This window comes from Hypanus sabinus, chromosome 21, assembly GCF_030144855.1.
Source record: "Hypanus sabinus isolate sHypSab1 chromosome 21, sHypSab1.hap1, whole genome shotgun sequence".
NCBI classification, from domain to species: domain Eukaryota; kingdom Metazoa; phylum Chordata; class Chondrichthyes; order Myliobatiformes; family Dasyatidae; genus Hypanus; species Hypanus sabinus.
In genome coordinates, this window is record NC_082726.1 from 59,111,776 (window position 1) to 59,128,220 (window position 16,445).

At 39.1% G+C, this 16,445-nt stretch overlaps 1 protein-coding gene and 1 long non-coding RNA gene across 3 annotated transcripts in view; both read right to left on the minus strand.

Moving 5' to 3' along the window:
• Positions 1-1,227, minus strand: part of hmg20a (high mobility group 20A) — a 75,349-nt gene extending 74,122 nt beyond the window's left edge. Inside the window, exon 1 of one of the 2 annotated variants that reach the window (XM_059946660.1) lies at positions 1,042-1,205. The gene's annotated coding sequence lies outside the window, so the exon portion shown is untranslated. Of the gene's footprint in view, positions 1-1,041 lie in introns of both variants that reach the window. The other variant, XM_059946661.1, reaches the window with a different exon arrangement.
• Positions 1,228-2,510: 1,283 nt separating this feature from the next.
• LOC132379098 (uncharacterized) lies at positions 2,511-16,389 on the minus strand. Its single transcript, XR_009507293.1, has 3 exons — positions 15,308-16,389; positions 7,338-7,421; positions 2,511-2,836 (listed from the first exon to the last, which is right to left on the minus strand). It is a non-coding gene; the product is annotated as an uncharacterized LOC132379098 (long non-coding RNA).
• Between the last annotated feature and the right edge of the window lie 56 nt (positions 16,390-16,445).

The window sequence follows — 16,445 nt, forward strand, 5'->3', positions numbered from 1 at the left end:
ACTAAAAAACACAAAATGCTTAAAGGACTATGTCAGCATAATCATTGCGATCTCATGGTTAATTACAGTATATATTTTTTACCTTTACAACTTAGATGCAGTTAGCTACATCTGAAGAGCATACTACTCAATACTGCTTTGACCACTGCCACCATATTGTCCAGTCAGTTGCATACATTACGTGTAAATGCAGATAAATGTCCTCTTAAGTGAGCCAACTTCTAACATGGCAAACGAGCAGATCACAGAGGGCAAACAACATCAAAATCAGATCCAAACTCTATTAAACTGCACTTTCATTAATCTGAAGTGCACAGGCAAGCCAGAAAGCAAGAGCGAGATCATTCTGTCAAATGGACCAAAAGCCACACTGGAAAGATTTGCCACTACTGCATTGAGTTATTCTCGCAGTCAAGTAAGCATTACTAAGGCTGTTGTTGCTACATCAGCTATCATCCGATCTGATCAAGTTGCCAAGTAGTCCATGATCACCAGGTGTGTACTGAACAACTTCCATAGAAAAGGTCAATGCCCTCCTCCATCAAAAAGGCTGCAAGACACCAGTGATTAAGAACACCAGATCTCCTACAAGTAACACAGCATACTGATTTAGAAATATATTTTGCTAGTCTTCTATTAATTCTGATCTAAACCTGAAACTCCTAGCCCCAGATTGCCATGAAAGCACCTTCAACATATTGACCACAGCTGTTCAGGGAAAAAAACTCAAAACCACCTCCATCTTGAAGGATGGGCAATAAATGCTGGCCTCGTAGTGACTGTCAGAATCATAAGTATAAAAGGACAAGGTTTCAGAACAGTGCGTAATAAAACGCAGAAATACAAAATCAGAGCAAAAAGGAAAATAAATAACTTTGAAGCTAAAATCATATATTTGGAAGAAACTGAATTTGACAATTAATGGGATTCCCTTCCCAGCCCCTCTCTGATGAAAGAACGTCAGGTTTGTTTTTAAAAACAAAGTTTAGAAACAGCTCAGGACATTACTGCGGAAGCACCCACTCCCCTGCTCACACTGACCTGCGAGAGGGCCGGCCGCCCGCCCTCCAACTATTGGCTGCACTCTTCTCCTTAGAGGGGGGGTTCCACAAATGAACAAAATGGCGTGAAGCCCTTCAGTGCCGCTTCACCAAGACCGCAACTGCAAAGTCACTTCGTACGAGTGGAGGAAGGCGGAACTACTTTCAACTGTCAACCGCAAGCCCGCTGAAATGTCAGAAATAAATTTCATTCAGCGTTAAATTAGATTTTACTGAAACTTTGATCATTTTAAAATTTCATGTGTGTGATTTTTTTAAATATTAAACTTGCACTTGAAATAGCAGATGGATTCTTTGATGTTGGCGGTAGAACTATCAATAATGTCTTTTAACCAGCTCACCGCGAAGGCTATCGGGGGTTGTAGTTAAATAGTCTTCTTTGGCTCAGTTTAAGAACGGTGGGAAAGTTTTTGAAAGACTACGTTCCCAAGATGCATGGTATACTGCAGTGAGAATGGCGGACAGGAGATCGTGTTTGTGTTTTGAATTACTTTATAAACTTCGTGTACTTGTGTAGTGGTGGCCCAAAAATGATTTTGTTTTTTCATATTGTGTTACTATCACAAGGGTAATATAAAGAGCGAGGCAACATTTCCAAATGATGTAAAACTTAAAGGTAATAGATCAAACATGTCGATGCAGATTAATGCAGAAAAATGAGACGAGTTGGATTTGGTAGGAAGAATATAAATTAAGACAACACACATACTCAAAATGTTGGAGGAACAGCAGGTCAGACAGGATCTATGGAAAATTATAAATATTTTATAATCGGTCCAAGTACAGAGAGATCTAGGTAGTATATCGAACAGAACGGGAACAAGCTGTTTGATATCTGTGACAACCACAATGCCATTTTAAACTAATCCCATTTGCTCTCCACATGGTCTATATCCTCTGCACTCTTTCGAGCTTCATGAGACCTTTTTTTACAGCAGAGTTACTAAAACTGAATATAGTATTCCAAATGCAAAGTCACCAGTGACTTGTATAACTGCAACATAGTATCCCAACTTCTGTACTTAATACACCAGCCTGTCTACTCGTGACACTTCTTGCAGGGAACCATGCCCTATGTTCCTTTGTTCTACAACACTCCCATGGCTCTACTGTTTACTGTGAAAGTCCTTTTGTTTTCCCAAAATGCAACACATTGCCCTTAACCAAATTAAACTCCATTACACAGCCCACTTACACAGCTTATTAACATCCCTCTGTAACAGGGTTGTTAGTCCCGAGCTGAACCCCTGAATTTGGAGAACCAGTGATTCTCTCTTAGAATTGTCTCTACCTTTCACCTGTTTGGCATGGGTGAACTTATCAAGAGCCAAAGCACAAGGCCCTGACTCCAGCTGACATAGTTCTCTGGGTCTTTGAGGCATGCAAACCTTGAAACCACAACAAGCCCTCTTAGTAGAAGCAGATTAAACAGTAGATTTCAGTGGGAGGTTGAATCAGTAACAAAGGAAAAAATTTGTAGGGGTATGGAAAAGGATGAGAGATTGCTTTACGTAGTTAGTCCATTTATGCTGAAATAATTCTGCAATTGATTAAAGGGAGAGATTTATGTTATGTTGAAGTATTTCATGTTAATACCAAAAGCATTTTTGCTGTAATATTAGGTTTCACAAACAGTATGGTTCATATTTAGCAAGAAAGCAGAACTGAATATAGGCAGTAGTGGAAATTTCATTAACACAAGAGAATCTGCAGATGCTGGAAATCCAGAGCAACACACACTAAATCCTGGAAGAACTCAGCAGGTCAGGCAGTATCTGTGGAAAGAAATAAAGAGTTGACATTTCAGGCTGAGAGGAATTTCATTGTTGTATTACAAAATGGAGTGTTTGTGACACCCAATCAAAATACAGCATTTTGTGAGGGATAAATTATGATTCCATCCTGAGGATATGAAGGATGCTACATAAATACAAAACCTTTGTAATTTATTTTCTTATATAAACCATTTTTACCATACTGAGCAAGTCAGTACATTTTGGATTTGAGTTCCCTCAGGCCAATTCACTGCACCCCTTTCCCTGACACGGTATTGTTGACTCATTACTGGGTGCATTTTGATGGATTGTTCATTTTGCATCACTTCATGATCAGTTTGCAATGAATTTTTGATTCAGGGGTAACAATACTATATGGAAAGATATTGGTTGTATCCTGGACCATCCTGGCCATTATAATTGCTGATATCTGTTAGCTTAACTACATTAGTTAAACTTAAGACTGATGTACAGTATTATGCAAAAGTCTTAGGCACATATATATATATATAGATAGATAGATAGATAGAGCTAGGATGCCCAAGCCTTTTGCACAGTACTGTAGTAATTCTATGCATTGCACAGTACCGCCGCCACAAAAAAAAATTCATGACATAAGTGAGTGATGATAAACCTGATTCTGATATAGGTCTCTAATGTGGACTGTAAGTGGGAAGGAGGTAGGGAGAGGGGAATAGTGGTTGAGAAAAGGGGAAGGGAGAGGGGAGGGAGTGACAAGCACCAGAGAGGCATTCTGTAACGATCAATAAACAAATTGTTTGGAATCAAGTACCTATGCTTGTTGTCTCAGGGTTGTGTGTGTCTGCAGTGTGCCACCCACTGCCTCAGCACTCCTTCTCTGCCACCTGTCCTATACCCCTTCCGCGGCACTCCACCCTCGCCATCCCCAACATCCTTTGCTTCTACCAGATTTACAAACTTGCTCGCTCTCCACTCCATGTTGACAAATAGAGAGCTATGCAAAAGCCTTAGGTACCTTAGCTATAAATATGTGCATAAGACTTTGCACAGTACTGTTTAAGGAGAATATTAGTTTTATAGAATAGACCCAGGGTATGTGATTCAGCATCTTTCTTTTACCTGTTATTACTCCAAATGAGTACCAATTACAAGTGGCACTATTACATCTTGCTGTGAATATTCAAAGTTCAAAGTACATTTATTACTTAACTATGTATATATTACACAATTTTGAGATTCATCTCTTTACAGACAGCCACAAAACAAGAAACACTAATGAATCCATAAATAGACCAACCAACACCCAGTGTGCAGAGAAAGAGAGAGAAAAACCACAAATAGAAGCAAACAACAGCATTCAGAACAAAAGTGAGTCATAGACATGATGTCTGGAACAGCCAGAGCAGGCCCACAGCCTCGGATTTAGTTCATCTTACAGCAGGTCACAGAGCTCACAAATATGAAGCCCGGAGCAACTGGAGCAGGCCTGCAGCCTCAGCCTAGTGAAGAGCAGAGTAAATATTGCAGAGCAGTGAGCAGAACTAGCCCAGTCCTCATCTCTGGTCCTGACACCCAATCCATCCAGTCTTGCGTTTAAAATTTTCAAATATTGGGTCGCTCCTTGCTCTAAGACCCAGGCCCTGTCACATCAATACACTCTGGGCCTGGATTCTGCCACCACATTCGGACTACATTTACCAAATTTGTGACTTCTACTACCTGGAAGTTCTGGTCAAAGTCACACACCATTGTGACTTAGAAGAATATAATTGTTTCTTCAATTGGCAGAGTTTGTCATGAAACATAGGTTGAAAGAATGGTGATGAAGATGGCAGAGTTTGTCTTCGAAACATTGGTTAAAATCGATACCCAAACTCTGATGGAAGCTATATTAAATTATATTGTCAGCTATTGTTCAAAAATAATTCACTCCTCAAACCATAAAATTCCTTATGACAATTAATACTAGAAACTCTTGAATTATATTATTCCTTCCTTTAAGTGGCTGATTTCTTAAAGATCAAGGCTGTACCCAGGTAATGAATGTTTTCCTTTCTTACACCATTTTTTTACAGTCAAAAATTGGTCAATTTTGTTCGTAAGTCAGAAAACACACAAAAAAACTCGATGTGGTACCCTTACCTCCAGTGTTGTAATAAATGATATCAACACACAAGACTGATTGAAAGTAACAATTCCTAAATGGAGGGAGTGAGAGAGACAGAAAGAGAGAACTAGTTCTGTCATTTGTAGGAATGAAATATATGCATATTATGGGAGCTTGAATGTATATAGGGATATAGCATGTATATGTAACCTTCTATACTGAGATGCCTTGGATACTTTTTCATTCTCTGGTCATGTCCAGTTGCTTGCTTGAAATTGAATGTGCAGAAACTGGCTAAAACCCATCCCTTTAATATAGCATTGATCACCCTTCAAATGTAATTAATTAGCTGTGAGAGATGGGAATGCCATGAGGTTGTTAAAAGTGCTCTATAAAGGCACATTCTCTTTTTTAGTAAACATTTCAGACATGCTATAAACTAAAAATGATACTGTACTGTAGTAACTGATTTATGCAGTTAAAAATCAGCTTCTCCCACATGGGAATATTGTAGGTACTGATCTATTTAACTGGTGGATTTTTTAGATGGACTCATTTTCATCATCTTTTTGAAGATCGATGGTAAATCATTGCTGGAAAAATGATTTATGGATATTGATTGCCCCATATCTTATACAAGTGCACATATTTCAAATGTGAGATGAAGCATAAAGTGATATTAGGCTGTACAACCACAGTGTATCAGGGCCCAATTTAATCATGTATTTTGTCCACTTTCTCAATGATTATAGACAGTATATTGGCTGAACAGGACCAGCTCACATATTCTCTATGAAAAATTCTGCAAATTTGACTTTTCATAAGTAATAAAGCAGACGCATTAGCTACTTTTTATTTTTTCCTCTTCAATACTAAGTTCAATAATGATAGTGCTCATTGTGTCACTCATGGCCCAGTTGACAGCATTCTTACCTCTGAGATGCAAGGTTGAATATTTAAAGCCTTTTTTAGAGACTTGAAACATTACCTAAATTTATGCTGCCAATACCGTGTTGCATTGAGGGATTGCCACACTGCTGGAGGCTTAATCTTGCAGCTAAGGTACTTGCTGAAGTTCTCAGATGGATATTAAAAGTTCTCTGTCAACGTTTTACTTATTACTATACTGGTGGTGGCCATTCCACCCATCAAGTTTCACAAGCTCTCAGCAGAGCTATTCAATTACTCTTATTTCCCATAGGTACATACAGTATAGAGTTGGCCTGGTAATGCAAAGGTTAGCATAACTGTTTTACAGCGCCAGTGATCAGGGTTCAATTTGCACTGCCATCTGAAAGGAGTTTATACATTCTTCCCATGATCACACAAGTTTTCTCCAGGTGCTCTGGTTTTCTCCCACATTCCAAAGACAAATAGTTCGGGTTAGGGTCAGGGTTAGTAAGTTGGAAATCTAGTGGGAGCGAAGGATGTTGGGAATGGTGAGGGTAGAGTATTGCGGGAGGGGTGTGGGGTAGGTGGCACAGAAGGTGTGCTAGGGTTGGGAGGTGGTGCAGATATAGACACATCCAGCCTTGTGACAGCAGACAAGGTCATTTGATTCCTAATAATTGGTTTATTATAGTATTGGAATGCCTCTCCAATGCTTCCCTCTCCTTCCCCTTTTCCCATTCATGATTCCCCTCTCCCTGCCTCCTTCCCACTGTCAGTCCACAATAGAGACCAGTATCAGAATCAGGTTTATCATCACTTACATATGTCATGAAATTTCTTTTTGTGGCAGCAGTACAGTGCAATATATAAGATTAATACAGTATTATGCACAAGTCTTAGGCACCAAGGTATATACGGATATGTGAGAAATAAAGCTAATCTTTAATTTTCTTTCTCTTATAATCCTGTTCTTTATATTTCCTCATGCATTAACTTCCTTTTGACTACTCTTGCCACTTCCTTACACCAAGAATTACTTACAAATTAATTTACAGTAGTTAATCTTTAGAAATGAGGATCCCCAATGGAGCACCCAATAGAATCTCATGGTCATGGGGACAACATGCAATCTCCACACGGACTCCTTTCAAGGTCAGAATCAAACTGAGGTCCCCAGAGTTATGAGGCAGTATTGCTATCTGATGCATTATCATTCTGCTTTGAAGAAAGAGAAGGGTTCTCCCTGGCGTCCTGGCCAGTAATAACTTATCCTGTAATTCATATAATTAAAAACAGATTTTCTAGTATTTAGCACATTGCTCTTCCTGAGAACTTGGTATGTACAACCTATCACTTACTGCTATTATTTCCTACATTGAAACAGTGACAATTTAAAATATTTATTTATTTGGATACAAAATACTTTCAGAAGGCAGTATTTAAATAAAAAAATTTTTATTCTGTGATCAGAAACTCAGCACAGATCGAGATTGAAAACTAAAATCTTGTTCATCAACTCACTATTATCAGTTCTGGCTGGCAATTATTATCCATCCCTGCTTCATCTGTAAATTGAGTGGTTTGCAGGCAGCCATGCTGTTGGGTCTGGAATATAAAAGGAGAGAAAATTTCCTTTCCTCTAGGATACTATTGGCCAGCTGTTTCTTATTCCAATCCAGTGCCTTTGTGATTGTTCTTAGTGATACTGCCTTTTTAAATTACAGTTTTATTTAATTCCCCAGCTAACACTGAAGGACTCAAACATGTGTCGCCAGATCAATTATCCAGACTTCTTGCTGTTAGACCAATAACAATCTCAATGCTACCAGACCCTCAGGTGGCAAAGTCAATGTGATAAAACTTGTACAAAGTATCTTCCTACTGTGTTAAAAGCAATTCACTAATGTAAGTTGTGGCTGTGTAGCTTTAGCATTACACTGAGACCAGCCATTCTGAAAAGATCTTTTGACAAACGAACCCAGCGGTAACACTCATATTAATATGATATGTAGAAATTAGGCAAATATTGTAACAAAAAGCAAAGAGTTGTTATTCCTGAAGGGACCAGATTGAAAAAAATTCTGTAGTGTTCCTCAGGTACATTATCAATAGACATAAATTAGACACAGATTGTGCATCAAAGAGTTAATTATTTATGGTATATGTATATCTAATATGTCAGTAAATGATATGCATATGATATCTCTTCGGCAAACTGCTGAACATCACTGGAAACGCGAGGAAATCTGCAGATGCTGGAAATTCAAGCAACACACACAAAATGCTGGTGGAACGCAGCAGGCCAGGCAGCATAGCTCTTACTATCTTTCATTTCAGTTAGTCTTGATGAAGGGTCTTGGCCCGAAACGTCCACAGTGCTTCTTCCTATAGATGCTGCCTGGCCTGCTGCGTTCCACCAGCATTTTGTGTGTGTTGCTTGAAGATCACTGGAACTGTTGTTATTGTAGTGTATTTAATATTTTATTAATATTTGTGTAATACTGTAAAAATATCATTTGATTAAGCATTCTTTGTTTGTTTACATAATTCATTATGGGTTATAAGACCGTAAGATATAGGAGAAGAATTAGGCCATTTGTTTCATTGAGCCTGCTCCACCATTTCATCATGCCTGATTCATTTTTCCTTTCAGCACCAATCCTGCCTTCTCCCTGTATCCCTTTGTGCCCTGACCCATCAAGAATCTATCAACCTCTGCCTTAATATACATAATGACTTGGCCTCCACAGATGCCTGTGGCAACAAATTCCACAGATTCACCACTCTCCTCATCTCCACTCTAAAAGGATGCCCCTCTATTCTGAGGTTGTGTCCTCTGGTCTTAGACAATCTCACCAGAGGAAACATCCTCTCCACATGCACTCTATCAAGGCCTTTCACCATCAATAAGTTTCAATTAGGTCACCCCTCATTCTTCTGAATTCCAGTGAGCAGAAGCCTAGAGCCATCAAACATTCTTAATAGTACAAGCCATTTAATCCTGGAATCATTTTCATGAACCTCCTTTGAACCCTCTTCAGTTTCAGCACATCCTTTCTAACAGGGGCCCAAAACTACTCACAATACTCCAAGTGAGGCCTCATCAGTGTTTTATAAAGTCTCAAAGTCTCAACGTTACATCCTTGTTTTTATATTCTTGCCCTCTTGAACTGTAATGTGTAAGAAGTATGCAAATGGCATAGATCACGTCACCTGTGAGTGCCTCACTAAAAAAAAGAGAAATGAAAAGCTCAGTAGACAAATATCCTGGCTCCTATGGTTTTCTTTTGATTTGTATCTGGAGTTACAAAGTATAATGGTAACGATGAGGAAGTTTTAAAATGAACCTGAGATGACTGCCTACCTGTTGAAGTACAGCACTTTCTTTTTCTGAAGGAGAGACAGACGGTCAACTTTTAAAAATAGGCAAAAGCTGGATGAAGTTAACAAGCCATGGATTCATTAACTGTGAGTACTGGGTTATGATGATAATGATGATGATAATGATGATGATGATGATAATAATAATAATGAAAGCAGAAATTGCTGGCTACATTGGAAAGATGGACAAGTTCCTTGCACAACAGATAAATGGATGACTACACTAAACAAATTGAGCAGTACTTTGAAGGAGATGAAATAGTACATGAAAAACTAGTGCTAGTGCTGCTGAGTGCAATGGATGGAAAAGCACACCTTTCACTTGGAAGTTTACTGCTCCAACCAAAATGAGCTTTGCTGATATTGTGAATGTAATGGAAGAACATTCAGAACCAAAACTGTTGTTGATTGCAGAATCAACTATAACTATTATTGATTTGTAGGCAGAATCAAAAGGAAGGGGAGTCCATTTCAGCTTACATGACTGAATTGAAGAAATTGTCTGAGCATGTTCAGTTCAGTGATCGGCTTAATGATGCACTGTGAGATCATTTAGTTTGTAGCACCTCAGATTAAAGTATTCAAAAATGGATTTTAACTGAAGAACCACTCACATTTAAAAGAGCAGTTGAAATCACTATATCAATGGAAACAACAGCCAGAGGTGCAATTGAGCTGAAGTCAGGAATGAAAGTGACTGTGAACAAAATTACAATGTCTAGACAGAAACCTTTCAGGCTGAACAAATTGTGTTACTATTGTGGCAGGGGCTCATGTACTTGAGACCAATGTAAGTTTAAAGGTGAAACTTGCAGAAAATGCAATAAAGTAGGACACAAACAAAGAGCACGTTGGGCAGACAAAAATAAATGGACTGCACAGGAAAGAGAAAAAGATAAAAGTTGCAGTTTCAAAAAGAGCACTAATCTGCATGCTGTTGATGAAAAATCTGATAATGAGAGTGATAGTGCTGGGTAGCCTTGGGTTTCAAATGTGAAAACTAACAAGAGACAAGCAATATGGCTTAGACCAGAAGTAAATGAGTAAATGGCAAATTAATTGAAATGGAATTAGACACCAGCTCAGCAATTTCAGTTAAAAGTTTGAATGGCATTTTGAAGATACTGAATTGAACCTTGCAAATATCCAACTGAGAACTTGTACTGGGGAAATTTCATTCCTGTGGAAATTACATTTGTTACATTGAAATTCAGGAACCAGCAGGCCACAATGTGCTTGTTTGTGGTAAAACAAGGAGGGCCAGCATTGTGGGACTGTGATTGGCTGAGACAACTACAGTTTGATTGGAGATCCATTCACCATTCATACTTCAATAATTAATGCACTTTGAATCTTGAATCTTTGAATGTTTGAGATGCATTCCTGTTGAAAGGTCTCAACCTGAAATGTTGACTGTACTCTTTTCCATAGATGCTGCCTGACCTGCTGAGTTCCTCCAGCACTTTGTGTGTGCTGCTTTATTTCCAGCATCTGCAGATTTTCTCCTGTTTTTTTAAGTTAAGAGTTTATAACTAAGCAGGGGGGAATATAGTGTATTTAATATTTCAGTAATATTTGAGTAATATTGTAAATAAATTATTTGATTAAGCATTCTTTGTTTGTTTACATAATCCATTATGGGTTATAAGTAAGAAGTACATGAATGCATACATCATTAAATGAACAAGTCCAACCACCTAAGCTCCTCTCTAAAAAAAGAGAAAAAAGAAAAACTAAGTAAACAAATATCCTGATTCCTGTGATTTTCTTTTGATTGGTGGTGGTGTGAGTCCTGAGGCTCCTCTACCTTCTTTCTGATGGCAGCATTGAGAGGAGAACATGACTTGGGTGGTGGGTTGATGGGGAGATATCGGCTTTTATTGACTGGAAGAAGGAACCAGCAGTGAGTGACCATCATACTACATCCTGGAGACTGAGAGGCTGGGCCCAGGCTAAGATCGCCTTTATACAGGGGTCTGCGGGTGGAGCCACAGGAGCAGTCAGCAGGGGGCGTGTCCAGACAGGCACACGTAGTTCACCACATGGGTACACACGAGGAAATCTGCAGATGCCGGAAATTCAAGCAGCACACACAAAATGCTGGTGGAACGCTGCAGGCCAGGCAGCATCTATAGGGAGAAGCGCTGCTTCCTATAGATCCTGCCTGGCCTGCTGTGTTCCACCAGCATTTTGTGTGTGCTGCTGGGTGGTGGGTGTTCAGGATGATGGATGCTGCTTTCCTATGACAATGCTTCATGCAGATGTGCTTAGTGGAGGGGAGGGTTTTATCTGTGATGGACTGGGCCATATCCACTACTTTTTGTAGGATTTTCCATACAAGGGCATTGGTATTTCCATACCAGGCTGTGATGCAACCTGTCAATATGCTCTCTACTACACATCTATAGAAGTCTGTCAATGTTTTAGGTGCCGTATTGAATATTTGCAAATTCTTAAGGAAGTAGAGGCACTGTTGTGCTTTCTTTGTAATTGCACTTACATGCTGGGCCCAGGACAGTTCCTCCGAAATTATAACTCCAAGGAATTTAAAAGTTGCTGACCCTGTCTACTCTAACTTTTGATAAGGACTGTCTCATGAATCTCTGGTTTCCTTCTCCTGAAGTTAATAATCAGCTCCTTGGTCTTGCTGACATTGAATAAGAGGTTGTTGTTGTGGCACCACTCAGCCAGATTTTCATTCTCCCTCCTATATGCAGATTCATCACCACCTTTGATTTGGCCTTATCTGCAAACTTGAATATGGCATTGCAGCAATGCTTAGACGCAGTCATAAACATAAAATGAGTAGAGAAGGGGGCTAAGCACACAGCCTTGGGGTGCACCTGTGCTGATGGATCCATAGAATAGAAGGACGCCCCTTTAGAACAGAGGTGAGGAGTTTCTTTATCCAGAGGGTGGTGAATCTGTGAAATTCATTGCCACAGTTGGCTGTGGAGGCCAAGTCATTGGGTATACTTAAAGTGGAGATTGATAGATTTCTTGATTAGTAATCATGTCAAAAGTTACGGGGGGAAAGCAGGAGAAAAGAATTGAGAGGGTTAATAAACCATCCGTGATGGAATGGCAGAACAGACTCAGGGCTGAATGAGCTAAATTAAATTCTGCAGAGAGAAGCATATGAAGTTTTGCCTTGATATGGTATAAAAAGCAGCATGGTAATTTTTCAAATAACATTTATTTTACCAATTTTATTCCTCCTTAGTTTCTGAAAGCACTGACCCATGTTAGTTTGGATAATTTCATTTTCTTGTCTATGACTTTTCTTCTTTACAGAAATCGTCATGTTGGTAGGCTGTACAAGTGTGGAAATTATCATGAGGATAGGAGATGATTTGGCCTTTCCCCCACCCCCATCCACAAATATAGTGCAGAGTGGGTCCTTTTGGCCCTTCGAGCCATATTGCCCCGAAAACCCCACAACCCTAGCTAATGATGAGATAATTTACAAAGACCAATTAACTTATCTGAAACCTGAGGACTCAGAGAAATCCCACGCATTCCATGGGGAGGACGTACAGAGACTCCTTAAAGAACTGCACCAGAATTGAATTCCAAAATTTGCAATGTCCTGAACTGTAATAATGTTGTGTTAACCACTATGCTACTGCGGCATCCAACTACTGACTAGCTATCAGGAAGAATCTTTTCCCATTGCAAGATGATACTGATATAGTTATGATCATATTAGCCAGTTGACATAGATATTTGATATGTAACAGTTATTTGGAATTGAACCATTAAGGTGATTTGTAAGAAATTCTGCTCAGGTGGACAACATAAATACTGTAACATTGTCACCAATGCCCATTGTTATGAAAACATTACTTGAAATTTTAGTTCTCTTTTCTTACATTTAACAACTGTTATTTGTAAGGTGAGTTATTAGATTTGAAAGGGTATATTATATTAGAACTAAAAGTAACATCAACACAATTTACATTTGTCTTTTGTAGTCTAAGGTAGTCATTAGGTGAGTTTTTTTGCATTGCTTTGATGCTTGAACATTTGCACAGGCTGTACAACCTAAGATCAGCAATTGCTGATCTTGTTACTTTCTTAAGCTCATCACCCCTAATGGGACATAGGCCGCAGATGGTAGCTTGCCAAAGTCCTGGGCCACTCTCTCAAGTTACCTCCAAGATTAGCCCATCTTCTTTGCGTATCCTTCTTCTCCCAAGGTTGATGTCTTTGAAGCGTCTGTTGGTGATTCTGTAGAACTGTGTTTTTATGGGATGGGGTTGCTAGCCCCATGCCTAATCCTCCTTCTTTCACAACTGGTCTTGGGACTATCCATGGCAGAGTTGATGGATTAATATATCTGACATATTTTGCTAGCAGGAACTTCATCAATGGTCTTTTCTTCCTTCTAAATAATATGTATGATGCATGGAATCTATATGGTAGAGAAGGAGCTCACTAATCCATACAGGTTTCTTGTGAAATCTATCCAGTCTTGTTTTCCTGCTCTTTCTCTCCTACCTTACAACTTACTTCTACTTAAATGTTTATCCATTTCCCTTTTGAAAGACCTGTTTCAACACAGTTACATATTCCATTTTGATGATTTGGTCCATGGTCTCCTCTACTGCAACAATGAGGCCCACCCCCTACCCTTCTCTCATTTTCTACTCCCAATTTTGCCTCCCCTCATGGCCTCCCTTCTCACCTGCCTATTATCTCCCTCTCTTGTCCCTCCTTTTTCCCTTTCTCCAATGGTTCACTCTCCTTTCCCATCAGATTCCTTCTTCTTCAGCCCTTTATCTTTTCCATCTATCACCTCCTAGCTTTTCACCAACCCCTCCCCGTCCATCTAACTACCCCTTCAGCCAGTTTCATCTATCACCTGGTAGCATGTACTCCTTCCCCTTCCCCCATCTTCTTATTCAGGCTTCTTCCCCTTCTTTTCCAGTCCTGGAAGGATCTCAGCCTGAAACATTGACTGTTAATTTTCCTCCTTTATTGCTGCCTGTCCTGCTCAGCTCCTCATTTTGTGTGTTACTCTGAATTACCAGCATCTGCAGAATTTCTTGTGTTTACATCTGCAGGCAGAATTCTAAATCATAACCACTCGATGCAAAAATTCTTCACATACAATGCATTGAATATAGTTCTCCTGGATTTTGATGAATAGTTTAGCTGTTATTATCAAGAAAATATTTAGTTATATTTTTCTTCCATTGCAGTCCTGAAAGCATTTTTGAGCCATGGTTTCGCAAATTATCAGCTTTTTATTTCTCTACCTGCCAATATTTGTATAATAAATCTTAGAAAACTGTTCACCAGTTAAAGGTTAATGCTTGTACATTCCCTTATAAGTATCCCAATTTGGTTTTACTTCCTTCAAACTGCTCCCTCTACCCCAACATATGACTCTAATTTGCCTGAACAAATCAGCATCTACATTCTTGGTAGCTGTGGTGATGGTGCTTGAATATTCCTATTGCAGTGTCTCCTCCCAAAATGTTGACCACGCCTTTGCCTCCACAGATGCTTCTTGACACACTGAACTCTTCCTGTATTTTTTTTGTATCAAATTCCAGTGTCTTGTGCACCTGTGTTTTGATATTTATTATTCTGGGAGCCAATAATCATCACCTTCAATGTAGTTAGGGTTAACTAAATTGTAGCAAAGAGTATGAGTGCAATTCACTTATTTTATTATTTTTGAGCCTGTGAAAATATTGAACAGCTTATATATCAAGAGAAAATTGTATTTACTTTCAGTGGGTTTTCTTATTTCTCTCAAAAGCATGTCAATAATTCCAATGGGAAAGGTTGAATACAATGAAAAACACATCTATTTTTACAAACTTGGCACTGGAAACTGGATGTTAATCACGCTGAAGCTATACTGTATTCATTGCAAACCGGCTTCCTGGAGAGATCCTGATGTGCATAGTAAGTTGGGCAATTTCTTCTGCATTGCCATGCTTCCTATATATATTTCCATCGATATAAGGATCTTGGCCAGCCAGGTAGGTTTTGTGATATGTGGGTTGATGGTGATGGAGGTGGTTAGAAGGAAGTAATATATTCTGAAAATAAGTAAATATTCTTCTTAATTATGAATTAGATGGCACTGTTCTTACCTTCTAATTAGAGTTCAAGTCAGAGACTTCTCAGCTGCTGTCCAATACAGAAGTGAATGTTGCCTCATTGAGCATCAGAGAATTCAACCCTGGTGTCCTGACTAATCCATCATAAATGTTCCTAATAAAAAAATCTGGATCTGATTATACTAAATGATTTGAAATGTGCTATCCTATTTTATTGCTCTCATTTTACTTTTTCTTCTATTCTCTTGCATGCCATTCTATTACCCCCTTTTTTCTAGTGCCTTAATCTTTCTACCCTTCCATTCAACTATTTCCCCAATTATTGGTCTATCCTATTACTGCCTCACTTCACTGTTTGTTCCATTATTTCTTTTCTATTCTTTAGCCCTTTATTTCTATTACTCCTTCAATATATTATCTCCCTATTCTCTTTACCCTTTCTTATCACCCCATTGCTATGTTATTTGGTTGCTTCCTTATTTCCATATACCTATTATTTACCTTTCATTCCATTGTCATTCTATTGCTCGTGTTTTTGTCCCCTCTTTTTATTGCTCCTACTTTCTATTGCCCCATTCTATTGTATCTTTATATTACCCCTTTCATATATCCTCTATTTTATTTGTCTACTCCATTGACCCCATTCTTCTGTCTCCTCTATTCCTCACGTACCCTTATATTCAGCCTCCTTTCTTTTATTACTTCATTCTATTACCCATGACATTTGCCTTTCTTTCTATGCCCCTATTCAATCCCCTTTATTTTGTTGCAATTCCCCTCTAGATCTCCTGTTTTATTACTTTGTTCTATTGCTCTTCCGTGTCCCCTCCATTCTATTGTCCCTTTTACATTCCATTTCTCTTTATCCTCCCTCCATTCTACCCTTTTTAATTATATTGACCTTCTTTCTATCCTCCATTCTATCCCCCCTTTCTGCAATTCCCTTCTTTTAATATCCACTCCATTCTATTGCCTCATTACACCGCCCTTCTTTCCATATCTCCTCCGCTTTATTTTATTGCTCTGTTGTACTGACTCTTCATCCCGTCTGTCCCATCCTATTCACCCCCATTTTCTCCTCAGGGAACGTCCGTTCCGAGGGGCGGCTTCGGCAGCCTCACTTTGTCGCCCCCCCCCACCCTCACTCATTCTCAAACCAGTTGCGCGCGAG